Below are 21,248 nucleotides of genomic sequence, written 5' to 3' on the forward strand. Positions count from 1 at the left end.
GTGTCGGTTTGTTGTTATTTGGCTCTTTATGAATGAGGAAACCGAGTCAAGGAGGATTCAAAGATATTGATTGCCTGGCTTAAAGAGGCTTGTGTTACAGATCAGTAATGATATAGAGATTACTCAGAATCTGAATCCCTGTGAGGACTACAGAAGTATTATAGGCAGACTGGCTTTAGAAATAAGACCTTATAAAGAGATGCCATTATTTCAAAATAGATCATCAGCTATCATCTTTCCTTCCCACAAAAACTTTCAATTCTCCTCTCTTTTATGCCTGTCTGACTACGTGTGCTGACTCCCCTGATTGCTCGGGTCAAAACTGTGACTATCCTTCATCCTCTTCATCTTTCTGCTCTACAATGAGAACATTCTAGATGCCGGAATCTTTTCTCTACAGCGCCAGAGTGTTTTCTTCAAAGATCCAGGAGAAAAATATTTTGCAGTTCATGACCATTTGGCCCCCCTGGCACAGTGATTTCACTGGGACATAGAAACAGCTATAGAATACTATAGGAATACAGAAGTGTGATCCAATAAAACCACAAAGATAGGGATACTAAAATGCTAAAATGCTTCTTGGCAATTATACCCTCTGTTAACTCACCTGTCATGTGGTAACTCAACGTGGTGGCTGTCTATAGCAGCATTCCTGGATGATTTGCTTAAATTACTAGGCCACTTTAATTTCACTTTAATCTTCTTGGCTATAAGAGGAAACAGGCACTTCTGGTTAAATTTCTAAACGATGGGTCCCAAGACTTTCCCCAATGTTTTCTTTTTCTATATTTTGTAGGGATATTTCCTCATTTTTCAGTCTAAAAATTCAAAACTCTTATATTCTCTGTGGAATAGGAACGGTACTGCCTTTTGCACTCTGTCAGGAATTATACACGTAACTTTTCAAGCTATTTTTATAGATAAATTTTTAATCTTTATTGTTAAACTCTAGACCATACAATATTTGGAAAGGAATATACCAAACAATAATCAAAGAAAAATCATCTGTCCTATGCCTTTACTTTTGTCTGGCCACTCAGAAACATGATGTTATCAGCTATGATTGTTGTTGCTTGCCATCTCATATTATTTTTATCCGAGTATTCACTGTAATCCATTTCCCTTCCACAGAGATAAGAGCCCAGTTTTTCACATACCAGTATGGCACATCCCTGAGGCCTGGCCAACACACTGATATTCTTTGCCATCTTGTCTTTTGACTGACGTCACCCATTTGGTATGTTTCAATGTCTCTTGATCACCATATCTCATTTGTTGCTAAACAAAATATCATGACTGTTGTTTTTTTTTTTTCCTTCCACCTGACTCATGACAGAGTCCTGACCTACTCCCCTGAGTAACTGAACATGATTCATAAGATCATTCAAGAACCAAACTGATGGCTACTGAAGATTCATGCCTTACAGACTGAGGAAATGCCTGTAACACAGGTCTTCAAAACTTGGTTTCGGTTTTTCTTACAATCTAATCTTTCAGCTTTTCTTCCTTCAGACTCTCACACGCATGAGTGCACTCCAGACACTCGGCTCTGCCACAGCCTTCTCCCCTCCTTCACCTGATGCACAGCACCCGAATTTTTTTTTTGTGATTTATTATTTTAATTTTTTTATTTATTACAATTTATTTTTGCCATTTTTCTTTATTATTTTTATATTAATTACGGTTTATTTACTTTGTATCCCACCTGTAGCCCCCTCCCTCATTCCCTCCCAATCTCACCCTCCCTCTCTCATTTCTTTCCTGCCAGGACATTGTAGCCAGCCCTGAAGAGATCTGATAAGCTAGGATCAGATGGAAGGGGAGGAGGACCTCCCCCATCAGTGAACACCCGAATTTTTTAAAACTAAATTTAAGAGTAGATAATAAAAGCATTGCTTACAATGATTTGTACCATATCTCTAGTGAATCTGGAAGAAAAATAATTCTATTTTTCTCAAAAAAAATAAAACTTTTGAAAGTTTTGTGGTTCACCCAAAAACAAGCAGGGATTTTAATCTCTTTATTTAACCATTCTTTGACAATTTAAATCCTAGTTTATTTTTGGTGTTTGTATGTGTATGTACATGTCCTTGTGTGTGTGTTTGAGTAAATACAAAAACATTATTCAAAGAGGTGGACTCTCCTTACATTCCTATGTTCCACTGGTACAGTCACCACCAGGGATTTTTTTTTCTTTCCTAAGTTTTTGTTTTGTTTTGTTGTTTTGTTTACCTACATCTTACTTCTTCAGTGTCTGAAAACGTACTTTATGGGGTTCTGTGTCTTATCCCTAATTCTTTTCTCCTGCTGCAGTGACTGATTAACACTCTCCCGTGAGCTTGCTCTTAGTCTCTTAGAAGCATTTCAATGCTCATTTCCCCAGGAGAATTTTTATACCAAAACATAATTACACATTGATCTGGTCACAGATATTATACACTCATTCTTTCTCAGATCCTCTTAGAGACCAAAAGATTCTTACAAGTTTTGAAAACCATGATCATTTCTATTGAGTTTTCATAGGTTTGAAGATAAGAAAATCTGAAATGTCTAATATTAAAGATGCTTTACTATATTTATTCTTTAAAAATTTCATGCCTACATGCATGCAATGTATCATGATTATATCTGCCCCTCCTTCCCTCCTCCAAATCTCCCTGAGGCTCCTCCTCACATATACCCCTTCCAACTTCATTATATCTATTTTTTATATTAGTAAAAGGTTTCAATGTCTTTATACTGTGTTACTTTCTCATAAATTTCTCTCATCTTCAGACAATACAGTATGGTGGAATGAATACTGTTCAGGAATGAACATTTATTTCTGAACATGAATGAATTCTAGGTCTTGTTCATATTGAATAACTTTTTCTTTGTGTGTGTGTGTGTGTGTGTGTGTGTGTACACACTCACATGGTTACTATAGCATTAAACCAGGGCTTTATTCATCCTAGGAAAGTGTTCTACCAGGGAGATACAGCCCCATCTCAGGTTCTTTTTTCTGCCTTATTTATTTTATGAGTAAAATGTGAATGATGTTTCTGTTTACCTAATCATGGACCTAACTTAGAGGAAGCAGATAATCTTTCAGGACTGGCATGACCACTGTTTAAATACTCGCTACTTTATTACTGCTTTACCAACTTGGAAACTGAAGTATGGCGAGGACTCTTTAATCTTTACAATAGGCAGTATGTCTCATTCAAGTGTTCATAGCTCTCCACATATTTCAATTCAACTTTTACTTTCATTGCATGACAAGTACCTTTCAGGAAAAAAAAAAAAAAAAAAAGGTAGAGCTTAGATTTCAACAAACATTATCAGTGCAGAAAACATGACAAAATCCTATCATAGTAAGTACTAATGAATGCCTATCTTTTATACTGTGGGATTTATAAAAGCATTCAGATAAAGAAATGTAAACAACATCAAAGCAGGAGCCAAAATGTTGAGGAAGGAAATGCCTGTAGCACAGCCCCTTCTAAAACCCCGTTCTTAAGACCATTGCTTCTGAACATGAAGTAGATTTTCTGCCTTACATTTAATGCCACCAGAACATTTAGGATGCTATTATACAAAAATAAGACAAAACAAAAAATGATATTTTCAACAAAAAGTATTTTTCTGAGTTTTTTTTTTACTGTCATATTTAGATATCTAGTACGAGTAGCATCCTAATAACTTAGTTATCCTAATAACTTAGTTATCCAAATAACTCCAGGTAAAGCAAATACTGTGTGAAAGAAATTTGCTATTAATTTTCTGAGTATTCTTAGTATCCATTTAAAAAAATAGGGCCTTACTTTCTGCTTTTTCCACCTTTTCTACAACTTTATATATTTTTAAATGACCCACAAATATGTCCCAATTTCTTCTTTCTTTCTCTTTGTGATCTGGCCTTGCCTGGAAATAAATGGAGTGGCACACAAGTCATCTACTTGAACTAGTGACCTTTGCACTTCTACCATGAAAAAGAAATAAGGAGATCTGAGCCAGGACTCGTGTGAGAAGTTGCTTTTTGTCTTACATTAAGGTGTTTTTATGCATATTGATGTTTTAAAAGATAGTTCATGGGATTTAAAAATTGTTATTTTTTAACCTGCAAGTCATCTGTGTTAACTGGGCTCTTTGATCTCTGTTTTGAGTTGAAATCAAATTAACTGATATATAACAATCTATAATACTTTCAAAGTAGTCAGACCTTTATAGGCTTTAGGTGCTAATGACTTAATTTGTCAATTAAGTAAAATATAGGTTCACCATGGTTCTCAGAGAAACACAATCAATAGGATAGATATGTGGATAGATGACAGATAATAGATATATAATAAAAGTAGATACATTATTGAATGATAACATATATAGATGATGTATATATGGCAGATAAATTAATAACAGGTAGATTGTTGACAGATAAATGATGGATGATACATAAATTATAGATGTTGGAAAGATAGATGAAAATAAATTAATAACAAATAAATCGGTAAAGACAGATGATAGGTAGATAGTTTGATAATTAATAGAAAAGACATAGGTAGGTAGCTGGATAGATAGACAGATAGATAGATAGATAGATAGATAGATAGATAGATAGATAGATAGATAGATGATAGGTAGATAGATAAGTAATACATTTCAGGAAAGATCAAAAAACATGTAGTAGGTCTCATATAGCCTATGAGATCTGAACATTTCATTTTATGTTTGAAGTACTGGGAACAATTAAAAATTTAAGGACCATATTTGATTCGGGCATGTGTAAACAAGGCATTGTGTGGCTTTGGGGACATACACCTGTCAAGATAAACCTAATGTGGGGGTCTAGCTGTGTTCTACATACCTGGCAAATCAGTCACTGATATATGTTAAAGGGCAGAGTTGTGGGACCGATTGAGGGAGCCAGAGGGGTCAAGGGATCCACAGGAAGAACTAGAGTCAACTAACCTGGGCCCACGGGGCTCACAGAGAGTGAACCACCAACCAAAGAACATGCATGGTTTGCTCCTAGGACCCCTGCACAAATGTAGCAGATGTGCAGCTTGGTTTTCATGTGGATCCAACAACAACTGGAGTTGGGCAGGTCCCTTTCTGACTGGTCCCTTTGAATCTGATACCCTACCTGGGCTGTCCTGGTCTCAGTGGAAGAGGATGTGCCTCATTCTGCAGCAACTTAATGTGCTAGGGTGAATTGGTACCCATGGGGCCTCCCACTTCTCGAGGGCAAGGAGAGGGGAGAATCAAGGGAGGAGTATACAAGGAGGAAGAACTGGGAGGAAAGGAGCGGGGCTGCATTCAAGATGGAAAGTGAATAAATAAATGAAATTTTTTAAAACAACTATAAAATGGGCCAATGTTCAACATTCCTTTAAATCTGAAAGCAGAGCCTTGAGGAAGTTTTCAGTGCTAATATGCTTTTTGTTCATATAGAGAATAAACTGTAAGCAGGTTCAAGCACAAAGACTGATTGGTTCACAACAACATCCAGTAACACACACACACACACACACACACACACACACACACACACACACACGAAAGTGGTTATAAATATTTTCAATGTTCAGTGATTCCCTGGGTGAAAATTTCATTTTCTGAAATCTTCTGGAGCCTGTAGACGTGGTTGTGTAGAAAAATAAAACAAGCAGTCTCCCATAGATTGGTGTGGTTTCTTAGTGTGTGTGTGTGTGAGAGAGAGAGAGAGAGACTTACACTCTTCAAGGACTTTGGAAGTAATCTTCTCACATACTTTACAGAATCTTTAGAAAATAGAGTCAAGACTGTGGCTTATCAGGGCCTCGTTGCATACAAAGTTACAGCTCCTGAATGAGATAAAAGAGAAATGAGGCTGCTTTCTCTTCAGATGTAACAGGGAATTTCAAACAGGGCTTTAGAGTACAGTTCCACATAATATTGATTACTTGTCTTTTATTAAAGCATCCTGTGCCATGAGCTGTATACAGTAATACAGCTTGGAGACCATGCTAGGAAAATAATTTTCTAACGAAGACATACACATATTTATTCAGTGCCTTACCCATTCATTTATTTTATTCTTCAACCATCTTTTGAGTTGAAATGAAAGTGAGGGTGGGCTACTCACTGGTGATAAAAATGTAATTAAGTCAGGATCCTGGGCTTTGAAGACATGCTAGTCTCAAAAGAACAGAAACAGAAAAGGAGACATCTTGAGGAGTGTGATTGTTTACAATTGCTGTCACACTAGGCGAATGGGAGAACATAAGCCATCACAACAGGAATATTTTATAAACAATGAATTCTGTTGGAACATTATAAATTGTACTTCTGACCATTTTTTTTTAACTTTTGAAAATCTTCTTTACCCTTGGTCTTATACTACCACAGATGATCTATAGGGCAGTTCGGTGTTTTATTCCTGGAACTATTACCTAGAATAAACAATCCGAAGATATATTGTTGAGTCGATGAATAGCAACATTTTACAGACTGTTCTGTCTACCTGACATAGCCAGGAGTCACTTACAAGGGAGTTTCAGTTGAGGGATTAGCCAGACCAGATTGGCCTGTGGGCAAAGCCACAAACAGAGAGAGACTTGACCACATTGTCTGTGGAGCTGAAGGGAAACTTGTAGGAGTATAGGGAATTAAAACACTGAAAGTAAATCAAGTTCGTTCAGTTAATCAAATGTATCACATAATGCTTGACTTTTGAACACAGATTAGTAAGTATTACCTACAGTTGCCCTTCTACAGTTGAAATAGTAGATTGATGGTAGATGGTAGATGGTAGATAGATAGATAGATAGATAGATAGATAGACAGATAGATGATAGATAGATAGATAGATAGATAGATAGATAGATAGATAAATAGATTGACAGATATTCACCTAAACATCTTCTGTATCTTAGAAAGCCTCTATGTTAAGTGAAGGAGTTACATATACTCTGGATTCTGTTATGCTCATTATTGCATGTTATAGTTATATGGCATTGTTTTTAAATTATATACCGTTAATATGTGTGGTCAATAATGTTATTTGTCATGTCTACTTAATAGAGTATATAATCATCTAGTGACAAAATTTTAGGGATGGCTTTGAGTTTATAGTGTTGTTTAACTCAGATGGGAAGCCCCTCCTTAAATGTGGTTGCCCTGGGGTTCTGGATCACATGAAGTGGAAAAAGTGAGCTGAGCAACAACATTCATCATTTTCTGCTTCCTGACTGTGGGTACAAAGTGCCTCTATATCTGCCCCAACACAATGGTCTGTCCCCTTGAAAAATAAACCCAAATAAACCTTTTCTTTAGTTTTGTTACACCAATGAGGAAAATAATGACTATGGTGTGTAGCTCTCTGCAGATGTGGATACATCTCTTACTCTCTTTATAGCTCTGTAGAGCTGGCACATCTGGTTATACAGCACAGCTGTAGACACAGATATGACTGTCATAGATTGTTTAAGCTGCTGTAACAACTATAAAGGCACATCAGCAACCTACTGGTTTCCCCTGACTCTAGAGGCCTGGTGTCTGCCACCTGCCTTCCTTATTGCACATGACACCTTCGCAGCATGTCTTCACATGACTGAATGTCCTCACTAACTCTCTGTGGGTTTTTTTGTGAGGAGTTAATCATTTCCTAGGGACATGAACTTCTAATTTGATCACTTGTGGTGTGAGATTTCAATATTGGTATGGGAGCAATCACTCAGGCCAGAGATGGGTAAGCTTTATATGTAAAGTTTATGATAAATCATTTGACTGGTTCCCCAAGTGAATGATCTTCAGACTGTTTACTTCACCAGAATGGAATGACTGTAAAATTTATTGACATATTTTTAAATTATTGTTAGAGAATGATTGTGAAGCTTTTAAAAAATAAAGTGAATGAGATTTTTAGCAATGCTGTGAAATCCAGGATTTCTGAGATGAATACATTAGAACACAGATAACCATATAAATCACAACTCAGTTGAGGGGAGTGCCAAGAGTACCAGCATGCTTCTCACTTCTGAATGGTTTCATTCATTGATTAGTTTAGCTCTACACTCTCAGGAAACTTGCACTATTCTTTTTCATTAAGTAATTTATTTATTGAATTTACATTCTGAAGGAAATTCCCCTCCCTCCTCTCCTCTCTCCTACCTCCCCTCATCTTCTCCCAGATCCTCCCTCTCACCTCTGCTACCACCTCCTCTGACCCCTGTGCCTCCCTACCTTTCTTCTCAGAGAAGGGGAGACCTTCCATGAATATTATCCTGCCTTGGCATATAAAGTAGAACTGGGCATATCTTCCATTGAGGCTAGACAAGTCAAGAGAAAAGGATCCAAAAGCAGGCAACTGAGTCAGAAGCAGCTGCTGCTCCTGCTGTTAGAGGTCCCACATGAGGATCAAGCTACACATCTGTTAATATATGCAGGGAGCCTAGAACTGTCCCACGGACAATCCCTGGTTGGTGGTTGAGCCTCTGTGAGTTCCCAGTGGCCCAGGTTAGTTGATTTTGTAGGTTTTCTTGTGCCCTTGACCTCTCTGGCTCTTTCAGTCCTTCCTCTCTGCCTTTCATAAGCTTGCCAGAGCTCTACCTAATGTTTGGCTGTGGGTCTCTGCATCTGTTTTCAGGAGCTAAGTGAAGCCAGTCTGACTACTATTATCCTTAATATCCTGTCAGCAAGAATAGCAGACTATTATAAATAGTGTCAGTGGTAGAATCTCTCTCATGGTGTGTGACTTGAGTTGAGCAGTCATTGATTGGCTGAGTCACGTTTTTGTGTGTGGGTGAGTGTGCCCCTCCCTCTACTTTAAGTCTCTGTTGACTACAGGAGGTGGCCACTTCAGTTTCTATATCTCCTGCTGCCAGGAGTCTCAGCTACGCTCACCCCCCATAGACTCCCAGTAACCTCCTCAGTCCCAGAGATGAGATGCCAGTGATTTCTCACTTCTCCTTCCCAGCCCCTTCCTCATTTTCCCACACCTGAGCCTCACACCCTTACCTTTCCTACCCCCTCTCCCACACAGTTCCCTCCCTACATCTACTTCAGTTGTCAATTTTGTTTCCCCTTCTGAGTGAGTCTTGAGCATCCTCTTTTGGGCCTTCCTTGTTATTTAGCTTCTTTGGGTCTGCGAATTGTAAATGGCTATCTTACACTTTATAGCTAACATCCACTTATTAGTGAGTATACACCCCATGTGTCTTTCTGGGTCTGGGTTACCTCATTCAGGTCGGTGTTTTCTAGTTCCATCCATTTGCCTGCCAATTTCATGATGTCAATGTTGTTAACAACTGAGTAGAATTCCATGGTGTGCCACATTTTCTTTATCCATTCTTTAGCTGAGAGAAATCTAGGTTGTTTCCAGTTTCTGACGGTTAGGAATAAAGCTGCTAAGAACATAGTTGAGCATGTGTCCTTGTGGTATGGTAGAGCATCTTTTGGGTATATGCCCAGGAGTGAGATAGCTGGGTCTTGAGGTGGAACTATCCCCAGTTTTTCTGAGAAACCACCAGATTGATTTCCAAAGTGGTTGTACAAGTTTGCACTCCCACCAGCAATGGAAGAGTATTGCCCTTGCTCCACATCCTGGCCAGCATGTTCTGTCACTTGAGTTTTTGACATTAACAATTCTGATAGGTGTAAAATCGAATCTCAGAGTCATTTTGATTTGCATTTCCCTGGTGATTAATGGAGTTGAAAATTTTTAAGTGCTTCTTGTACATTCAAGATTCCTGTGTTAATGATTCTTTATTTAACTCTGTACCCCATTTTTATTGCTATATTTGGTTTGTTGGTATTTGATTTCTTCAGATCTTTATGTACTTTGGATATTAACTCTCTGTCAGATGTAGGGTTCGTGAAGATCTTTTCCAAGTCTGTAGTCTGTCATTTTGTACTATTGACAATGTTCTTTACCTTACAGAAGCTTTTCAGTTTCATGAGGTCTCATTTATTAATTGTTGAACTTAGAGCTTGAGCTGTTGGTGTTCTGTTCAGGAAGTCGTCTCCTGTACCAATGATTTCAGGGTTATTCCCTACTTTATTTTCTATTAGCTTTAGTGTATCTGGTTTTACGTTAAGTTGTTTGATTCACTGGTACTTGAATTTTCTTGAGGGTGATAAGTCTGGATTCATTTGCATTCTTTTACATGCAGGAACCAGCAGCATTGTTGAAGATGCTATCTTTTATCCACTGTACGGTTTTGATATCTTTGTCAAATATCAGAGTCATTTTGATTTGCATTTTGCTGATGATTAATGAAGTTTAACATTTTTTAAGTGCTTCTTGTCCGTTCGAGATTCCAGTTTTGATAATTCTCTCGTAAGGTATGTGGGTTTATTTCTGGGTCTCTGATTCGATTTCATTGATCAGCCTTTTTGTTTTATAACAATAGAACAATAGCATACAGACTTTTTTTACTATTATTCTGTAGTATGGCTTGATATCAGGTGGTGATACTTCCAAAAGTTTTTTGTTTTAACTGTAATGAATTGTTTTAGCCACTCTTTGCTTTATTTGTTTGTTTGTTTGTTTAGGTATTTATTTTTATCCATCTGAAGTTGAGAACTGCTCTTTTGAAGGTGTAAAGAATTGTGTTGGCAGAGAGACTCTGAAAGACTATACTTTGCAGGGTACCAAAGCAGAGGCTGAGACTCATAGACAAAATTTTGGCAGAGTGTAGGGAATCTTAAGAAAAAAAGGGAGATAGAAATATCTGGAGGGGACAGGAGCTCCACAGGAAAGAGAGAAAAAAAAAAAACAGGGGGGAAGGGGCCCAGGGATCTTTTCTGAGCCTGATACTCCAACCAAGGTCCATTCATGGAAATAATCTAGAATCCCTGCACAGATGTAGCCCATGGTAGCTCAGGGTCCAAGTGGGTTCTCTAGTAATGGGAACAGCTTCTGTCTCTGACATAAACTCAGTGGCCTGCTTTGATCACCTCCCCCTGAGGGGGAGGGTACAGCCTTACCAGGCCACAGAGGAAGACAATGTAGCCAGTCTTGATGAGACCTGATAGGCTAGGGTCAGACAGAAGAAGAGGAAGAACTCCCCTATCAGTAGACTGTCTCTCTGCCTTTTAATTAGTTTAAATAAGGCTTTTTCTATTTTATTTATTTTGTCAAAGAACCAGCTCTTGGTTTCATTGATTTATTTTATTGTTCTCTTTCTTTCTTTTTTAATTAATTTATTTTTTAATTAAATTTTTATGTTTTTACATTAATTAGATTCTACTCCTTTGTATCCCAGCAGTAACCCCTCCTTCATTCCCTCCCAATCCCACCCTCCCTCTCTCATCTCCTCCCATGCCCCTCTCCAGGTCCAGTGATAGTGGAGCTCCTCCTCCCCATCCATCTAAACCTGGTTTATCAGGTTTCCTCAGGACTGGCTGCAATGTCCTACTCGGTGGCCTGGAAGGGCTGCTCCTCCCTCTGGGGAAGGGGACAAAGAGCCAGGCACTGAGTTCATGTCAGAGAGAGTCCCTGTTCCCCTTACTAGGATTTCCCACTTGGTTACTGAGCTACCATGGGCTATATCTAAGCAGGGGTTCAAGGTTATATCCATGAATGGACCTTGGGCCTTGGTTGGAGTATCAGTCTCAGAAAAGACACCTGGGCCCAGATATTTTGGTTTCATTGCTCTCCTTGTGGAGCTTCTATACTCTCCAGGTCTTCCTAACTCCCCCTTATTTCATATGATTCCCTGTAATCTGCCCAAAGTTTGGTTATGAGTCTCAGCATCTGCTTTGATACACTGCTGGGTAGAGTCTTTCACAGGCCCTCTGTGGTAGGCTCCTGTCTTGTTCCCTGTTTTCTCCTTCCTCCAATGTCCATTCTGTTTGTTTTTCTTATTGAGGATTGCCTTTCTCTTCAGTTCCTTGAAGATTGCCTTTCCCTTCAATTCCTTGCCCAGATCAGGATAGGTAATAGCACATTTGAATTACAGCAACTGATATCCAGTTAATAAACCCCACATACACACTGCGTCTGCGTAGGTTTTCTTATATTTATTTGTTAATAAAGTTTTTGCTTTGTAAGAGTAGCTAAGATAATTAGATGTGAAATGGGGATACAGGTATCTCATGCAGAAAGTGACCATTTCTTAATCACAAAAACTTACTTCACACATTTTCTGTATCCCACTATGCATGTCATAGAAATGACATCTGTGATGCTTCTCTGTGTTTATATCTATTAATATGTATATATCTATATGTATAAATGGGTGTATAGATACACAAATCTACATGTGTATGTGAGTGGATATGTATAGCTGTTTGTGTGTATATATAGCTAGTTATGCGCATGGAATTTAGAGTGTGTATATGTGTCTTTGTTCTCTCATGCATATAAAATGAGGAAATAAATGATAGCATTGAAAATAATAATAATATCAGACAGACTGTAGCTGGCCCTCTGACATCTATGCTTAGGCAAGAATGGGGCAAAAAGCAGACATTGAGTCCAAAGTCTGAGTTTCTCTGAGCTAACAGGTGATTACTTAGCATTTAAAAAAATCTTTAAACTTTAATCTTTGGTGTAACACAGTCACTCTTGTAATTACCTTTATTCTGTCAAAAATAAAATCTAGGATGTGTTTAGAATTTGATTATCAAAAAATTTTGGAAATATTTTTAAGACAACTGGAAAATACTTTGGCTTGTACACTAACAGGTACTGTCAGATCTCTAACTCAGAATGAACAGCTAGATGTTTCTTATGGTTTTGTGGCACTGTCAATTGCTGACACTTGACAGGGTAACTGGACAGACATGTTACATTTTCAGACACACATATGATCTGGCCCCCAAGAAGGCTTGTCCTTTATTCTTTCTTCCCCTCCCCACTCCTGGAGAGCCCCAAAACACCACTGACTAAGATCTTCACCATCAGAGGTGTGTTTGCACTTTGCACAGTAAGCAGATTTTCTTTTCACCATCGCCATCTAATTTTCTTTTAATGAAAACACCATGAGGCTTTGTACAACAGGTAGATGATGTAGTAGGCAAGTCAGAAGTTGTCCAGAGAAGGTGTAGCAAGGTCACAGTGGCACAGACACTTGTGGAATACGTGGGAATAGTCACAGACAGGGAAAGTCATAGCAGTGTTTTTTCCCTGTGCCATTAGGAGTAAAGTTTCTAATGTAAACAGATAAAGGTTTCTGTCACGCTTTACTCAGGGCTGTGAGGGTCCAGTTGTACTGAGATAATCAACAACAACAACAACCACAAAAGGCATTTTTCTTAGATTACTGCACAAGACCTGAGCAATTCTGGGATTTAGCTGCCATTCCTGCCTCCTTTCCCCAGGCCAAGGGATTTTTGCAGAAGATGAAGAAGCAGCTTCTTGGTAGAATATGCTGGGGATCCATCCACAGTCCTTGGCAAAGTTTTCTAGGTCTTCATGGGTCTGTTGGCAGTTGGGCTTCTATACAGAAATGCCACACACTCTGCTATGTGTCTTCTGCAACTGTGTTTCACAGCACTGCCACTGAAAACCAAAACAAACAAACAAACACACACACAACACAAAAAGCAACAGCAAAAACCTCTCTCTGCCCCTACTTTTACTGGAATTTCTGCAAAATATTGGCTCTGAGTTTCTGAGCCATTTTCCGTTGGTGAGAGGGAAGTTTACTATGCCGTTAGGCCACAGCTGATCACTCCAAAATGGCATTGGCCTCATGCCTCAGGTTCAGCAGCCTTCTGCTACATGTGAGAACAGAACCTAGCAAGCAGGAATAACAAGTAAAATGGGGTTACATGGTAGTAAATGACAGCTGCTGATTAGGATTAAAATCTCTTTTTTCCCACCTTCTCAGTGCCTTGTGGTCCTGGAGTAATCTGGTATGGGGCAGAACAGTTCCACTGAATTGATCAAGCATGAGGAAATTTTCTTTGTTTTAACATAAGGCAATTGGGCGAAATTCCCAACGCAGTATCTCCAGGCCACTGACTCCCTTCTAAAGAACCTCTGTTCTTTAGAAGGGAGTCAGAAGTTAACCCCTGTTGTGTTAACTTTTCCTAGGGAGATAGATCCACATCCATCCCTCCTGGATAGGACACAGTGCCAAACCACAGAAAGAGTTTCACTCCAATCTAGCTTAGTGAACAATGAGTCTAATTGGAGTTACTCACAGGAACATGGAAGAGGGGTTATATTGAAACTCCCAGTGATCACTGACCACCTGTGTACACTCAGGGAGTGGTGGGACCCATGACCTCTCATCAACTCCATACGTGAACATTAGTGGGTACAACCCTTTGAGAGTTGTAAGTGGCTATTCACATCTTCTCAGGTTTCAAACCCATAGAGGCATTGACATGGCTAGAGGGCACTTTGACTATGAGATCTGATAGTAGGTTTAATTCTCATTTAGACTAGAGTCGGGGTTGCCTGTAGGAGAGTATGCTCTCAGAATGAACAGAATTCATATGTAGAAATCTGCATCCCAGACCCTAATCATTTGCTTGGATGAGATAAATGCCCTTACACAAGAAACTCAGAAGTTCCTCTTGTCTCATTTGTATGGTAACCCAGCTAGAAGTCTCCTGCTATGGATGGTAGACCAAGCCTTCACCTGGACAGACATCTATCTGCCTGTGGCTATGTTATGAAATTCTTGACATCTAGGACTGTGAGAAATGTTTATTTGTTTTGATTTTATTGATTAAGAGAAACCTAGCTTGTGCTGTTATGCTACATCAACACGCATGGTTAAGACAGGAGAACGGCTGCCATAACAGACTAAGTATGTACTTTCAAAGATCACTCTTTGGAAAGCCCTCACACATGTGGGTGATACTCAAAGGGAAGGTGAGCTCAAGAGCGTATTCACGTTTCAGGCTGTTAGATTTAGTGAGTGATAGAAGAGGTTGGAATCAATAAAAATCTGCATTCCTCTCATCTGCTGAGCTTTTTGTTTTTATCAGATGAAAGATTTCCAAAGGTAACTCTCCTTTTGTTCTTCAAGGTAACTTTTGCAACCTTTTGTTTGCATTTCTTTGATGTTTACTTAGGGTCTTTATTAAATATTCCCATAGGCACGCAGTGCGTCTGCTTTCGCCGTGGTTCTTAACAGGGTATCCCTGTAGCTGCAGCACTGACGTGCTCAGTCGGATCAGTGTTTGCTGAATGTGCATGTATGTAGAACATAGAAGTGCCCCAGCACCCGAAGCCTTCCACAATAGATGTCTGGGACAACATCTTCCTGACTGCCAAGTGCAGTGATTTCTCTAGTTCTTGCAGAATGTCACTGGTGTTTATTGAGCAGAGAAGGCACACAGAACTGTGTATTAGAAAGACATGTCTTTCCTCACAGTTCAAACCCTAAACTATTGTTCACTCTATTTCTCAGCCTTCTATGACAGCACAAGTGAACATTAGATGGAAAAAAAAGTGTTAACAGAGCAAATTTCCTGCCAGAGCCTACACCCAGTAAGTTACCTCTGGGGCACTTTACTTATTTTGTTAGTAGTGATTTTTCTTCTCATTTACTATTATAATGTGTATGAATATATTCAAGCTGTATTTGAGAGTTTGTTGTTTTACTTGTGGCGTCTTAATCTACTAGTTTTTATTATTAGTCTTACTCGAGTTTAGATTTTTTAGACAGTTTCTCACTATGTGTCCCAGGCTATTCTATAATGTACTTTTGTCTGTCTTCTGTGTCCCAACGTGGGCATCGGTATACTCTGCCTGAGTTTTTATTTTACCCAAAACAAAACTCTAAATTTTTGACATTTGGCAGGTTTTATTTCCATAGCTTGGCAGGAGCTCACTCTTAGGCTTTATGTCAGATTAAGCTGGCTTAGATACACAAACTGCACGAAAGAAAATGAACATTACTTCCACCCACCATAGCTATTTCGTATTTCATATTTAAGGGTGGGTGGGCAGCTGCAGTCAGTGTTCCGGTGATGGCAGCTGTGTGACTGCAGAAAGACTGTCAGAACCACTTAGAAATGAAGATTCTTGGGTTTCAGTCTCAGAGACTCATGTTCAGTGTCTTAAAAATGCAGCAGGATATTCATACTTAAAGCCTGTGTCCGGTAGTTGTTAGAGAGTGGAATGACTCACAAAAAATGTCTTCAGACCTTCCTTGAGTTTCTCACTTGCTTTCTTTATTGATTGATTTATCTATCTCCTATTTATTTTTATTCACTTATTTATTCTTCTATTTGTGTGGTCTTTTTGAGGGGAAGGTGGTGAATGCGCCGTGTTTAGAGGTCAGAGGAAAACTTGCGGAAGTAAATCCTATCCTTGTAACCTGTGAGTCTCAGAAGTCAAATTTAGATTGTCAGGCTTGGCAGCAAGTGTCTATGCCCACTAAGCCAACTTATCTGCCCATGTTCTCCCACCCGGTGGCCACTGCATGACTGTTAACCAGCCAGTGATTATCAAGCTGCGATCGTAACTGTTCATTGCCCATTACAGTTCAGTTAGTGCTGAGATACATTTGGGCTCTTGTGATCAGTCAGTCATTTTCTGTTTATAGTTGCATTGCATGTTTTATTGTGTTCTTATGACAGCAGCTGCCATGGCCATGTCCTTCAATGGCCACAGAAAGAGTACTGCAGTTCTGTGTGATCCTGGGTGAATTAAGAGCTAAGTAAGCTGTTAGCTTCTTCAGTCCCCCAGTGCCTTCTGGGACTGTGATCAGAGAAGCTTCTGGCTTCACAGTTACTAGGACTTTCAGGTACAAATGTGACAGAGAGTTACCTTCCTATGTAATCACTTTGGAGTCTAGACTAAGGTATAGAGACAAGAGTTCATCCTTTGATCTAGAACCAACTGTGAATCACAAAGTATTCATCCAGATTTACACAACTTTAGATTTCCTCTATTACTGTTGTTATACAATTTATTCATTTTGCAAAGTGAATAATCTTGGATTTTTAACATCTCCAAAGTGAGAATCCTGAGCCAATGTTATTCTTAGAGGGTGCTTGGTTTCCAAGCTCAGCCAAAAGTGTCTTGCTGTTCATTTCCACATTATGAGTGACCTCTCAAGATTTTCCTTTCAACTGTAATTTTATATTAGAAAAACTCCTATGAGCAATCTGCCTAGAGTGTTTATTTTTTTTCTTGTCCAGAAAAACCCCATGGAAGAAAGATGATCCATTTTTCCATTTTTACCCTGAACCTATCTTTTTTTCTTCTGTTTAGTCTGTTGAAATGTAATATCCAGTTACTTTGAAGTCAATACACCTGGCGATGTCTATCTGGAATGTTCTAGGAATAACAGCTGATGTAACCACTTCCTTTTTGTCTTACATGTGCAGTGCTAATGCATGAGGAAAGCTTGATCACTTCTCCCTCTGTTCACTGAGTATGCAATTTATAGTTGGAGTTCATTGTTCAGGATCATGTAAATAATTTCAGAACAGCTGTAATTAATACTTTGATTCAGCCATTTAAAATTCCTCTCTCAACGTATCTCATACACACATCTGTATACTTTCCCAGATTTGTGAGATAGTGTTAGAGCCCTGTCACTGTAAGCTCCCCTTTGTGATATTAATGAAAAAAAAAAAACATTTAGAGAACTTGACATTTATCAAGAAATATTTGTTGAAGATGAAGGCCCACATTCTTTATCGACTTCTGTTACAGTTTTCTTGGGCAAATAATTGAACATGAGCTACTTCTTAGGTAAAGTGGGCCATGAGCTGCTGAAGTCCATCCTGAAGTCCCATGATTATAATTCTTGCCTTTTTCTGATGTCCCATATATTTTACCATGGGATTTATGATGCACAGATCTGAAATTTTGGCCTGTAGAGGTTCAACTCATCTCTGAGGCAGGTTTATTGAATGACAGTTTATAAAAATGTACTATTGCACATGAGAGTTAATGGAGTGGGATAGATAGGCACAAAGCCCAATATGCAAGGCTAATTCAGTGTGAACAGAAGGTGTGCAAGGGGTTATGAGCCAGTATTTATGAAAAGAAATTAATTGGCCTTTGTTGAAGGGTTCAGAATACTAAGGGTAAGATGTGAAACTGAACAATGTGGTGTAAGAGAACTAGTAGATCCACCTGCCGGTTTGACCAGGCTGTCTCTGCAGAGAAAACAGAGACCTGGCTGAACACAAATAGAGTAATTGGAATCTGGACCCCAAGCTCTTCCTGGGAGGTGGGCAGAGTGCGGCTATCTGTTCCCCTCAGGGTGTTGTGCTGTAGCACTAAACACAAGCTGGAAATTCAGCAATACTCATTAGATGAAGAAAATGCCATTTCTTACTAAGACTCTAAATCCGAAGAGGCAAGGAAGCCATTTTTCGTAAATTGACTGTTAAATAAAGATGGAGATCTTCAATTAGAAGAGTAAAGGAGCATTTATTAGCAAATAAGTAAACCCATTTGCTGTTGAGGAACAGTTTTTAATCCAGGATATCAGGCCAAGTAAGCAAAGGTTGTGCCAAATTAGGAAATTTATTACCTAATAAAGCTAAAAGAGGGTTAACTAAAAACATTCAATAAAAGCCAATAAACTACCACATAATTAGTCTCACCAGTGAACAAATGCCAGTAGGCATTCTACCAAAGCTCAAGACAAAACTGTTTATAAAGTAAGACTTATGGGAGCCAAGAACTTTTACGTGCCATGTCAGTGGTGAGAAGGGGCAATTGCTGTTGGGTTGGAGATCCAGAACAACATGGAAAAGAGGACAGAAAGTACTAAAGCCAATAAACATACATAACCAATACATTCGATAGAACTAGAAATAGTTGTCTGTCAAATCTTAGAGCTATTTACTAATACAAAGCAGGAATAGAAACTGTAAGATGTTAATTACTGATTATTCAAGAGAATGGATCTGAGTTATCTCTTGCTCTCTGTAGAGATATAACATTCTTATGTGTTCAAAAAATTCATAAGAGTTCTAACAGAGGATTTTCTGTTAAAACAAAAAAACAAAAACTAGACACCTCCAGGTCTTAATATCTCCTTCTGCCCAAAGTTTGGCCATGACTCTCAGTATCTCCTTCAATACCCTGGTAGGTAGAGTCTTTCAGAGGTCCTCTGTAGAAGGCTCCTGTCCTTACTTGTCTTCTACTTTCAGTGTCTATCCTTTTTGCCCTTCTGAATGAGGATTAAGCATTTTCCTTAGGATCCTCCCTGTTGTTCAGCTTCTTTAGGACTTCTTTAGTAAACATTTTAGTATGTTTATCCTATGTTATATGGCTAATAAACATTTTAGTATGTTTATCCTATGTTATATGGCTAATATCAACTTACAAATGAGTATATACTATGAATATATTTCTGCTTCTGGGTTACCTCACTCAGGATGATCTTTTCTAGTTCCCACCACTTGCCTAAAAATTTCATGATTTCCTTTTTCAAATTGCTGTTTAGTATTCCATTGTGTAAATATACCACAATTTCTGTTTCCAGATTCTGGCTATTACAAATAAAGCTACTATGAATATAGTTGAGGAAATGTCCTCATTGAATGGTAGAACATCTTTTAGGTATATGCCTAGGAGTGTTTTAGCTGGATCTTGAGGTAGCACTTATCCTAATTTTCTGAGAAAATGCCAGATTGATTTCCAAAGTGGTTGTACAAGTTTACATTCCCACCAGCAATGGAGGAGAGTTTCCCTTTCTCCACAACTTTTCCAACATGTATCATCTCTTGAGTTTTTGATTTTAGCCATTCTGATCGGTGTAAGGTGAAATCTCAGGGTTGTTTTGATTTGCATTTCCTGAATGACTAAGGACACTGAGCATTTCTTTGTTTCTCTGCCATTTGATAATCCTCTATTGAGAGTTCTCTGTTTAGCTCTGTACCCCATTGTTTAAAAAATTGGATTACTTGATTTGTTGGTGTTTAACTTCTTGATTTATGTAGATATTCTGCATATTGGCCTTCTGTCAGATGAAGGGTTGATGAAGAGCCAAAAATCCTTGTCCCAAGAGGGCCACGAGAGACTCATACTTCAACCAAGGACCATTCATGAAGAGGACCTAGACCCCTGTTCAGAGGAAGCCGATAGGCTGTTCAGTTTCCAAGTGGTTCCCTAATAAGGTGTACTGGGGATGTCTCTAACATGAACTCAGTGGCTGGCTCTTTGATCACCAACCCCTGGGGGGGGCAGCCTTGCCAGGCCAAGGAGGAAGATGATGCAGCCAACTTTGATGAGACCTGATAGGCTAGGATCAGGGTAGGAGATCCTCCCTTATCAGGGGACTAAGGAAAGACCATAGGGGGAGAAAAAGAAGGGTGGGTGGGACTGGGAGGAAGCAAGTGAAGGGCTGACATGGGGATACAAAGTAAATAAATTATAATAAATTAAATTAAATTATAAAAAAGAAACTAGACACTGTCCCTTCCTTCAAGAGTTAATCCAAATGGGATGGTAAATAACCTGGAAAATGGCCCATTGGCCATTCTACACCCTTACTGTTCAAGAGTGCTCCTTGTACTCTGTAATAAACCTCACCCATTTTGAACACTGTGCCCTCTGGGTCTTGTATAAATTCATTCCAAGAACAACACAAGACTTGGGAAACCATGAGTTGGTCAAAGAAATATCCTGGTACAAAATAGAGGTTTTTCCATAATATACCAACATCCAGGATCCCAAGAAGTTATAATGGCACCAGTGGTGGCAAGCCCTAAAGCAGTGATTTTCAACCTTCCTAATGCTGTGACCCTTTAATACAGTTCCTCATGTTAGGGTGACCCAGACCATAAAATTATTTTGACACAACTTTATGACTGTTATTTTGCTACAGTTACTAATTTTGATGTAAATATCTGATATACAGCATATCTGATACATGACCCACAGAGAGATCATGACCCACAGGTTGAGAAAATGTAGGGCTTTGCCTACTGGCCAGAATAAGAATTGAATTGCTCTTATCTCACTGAGGAAGACCCTGCTGTGTTCAAGTAAGCAGCCCCTGTAGATGGCCTTTTTTGAATGTGTCAAAGTGTCAGAGTGGGAATGGTAAAAACTGCCAGGAAGTAAGCTCCACCTGTTATATAGATGCTTTTCCTAAGACCTTTGGGGATGTTTGATGGCTCGAAAAACAAAAGATTATTTATTAGACATTTTTCAGATCATAGTCACTGGCATTATTTTTAAATATAAGCCACATATCATATACCATCAAAGAAGACTATGAAAGCTCACTGGGGAGGCTGTCCATTACTGAGAAGAACTTCATGACCACTTACATATAACGAGAGACTGTTTTCTCAAGGGGCTTGATCACTTTCTCCAAAGCTTGCTGTTTGAGGCTTTTTAATTAAAT

At 38.9% G+C, this 21,248-nt stretch overlaps 1 pseudogene; it reads right to left on the bottom strand.

Annotated features, from left to right (window-relative positions):
- Positions 1 to 1,010: 1,010 nt before the first annotated feature.
- LOC132653710 (single-stranded DNA-binding protein, mitochondrial-like) lies at positions 1,011 to 16,406 on the bottom strand (annotated as a pseudogene).
- Positions 16,407 to 21,248: the final 4,842 nt, after the last annotated feature.

This window comes from Meriones unguiculatus, chromosome 1, assembly GCF_030254825.1.
Source record: "Meriones unguiculatus strain TT.TT164.6M chromosome 1, Bangor_MerUng_6.1, whole genome shotgun sequence".
NCBI classification, from domain to species: domain Eukaryota; kingdom Metazoa; phylum Chordata; class Mammalia; order Rodentia; family Muridae; genus Meriones; species Meriones unguiculatus.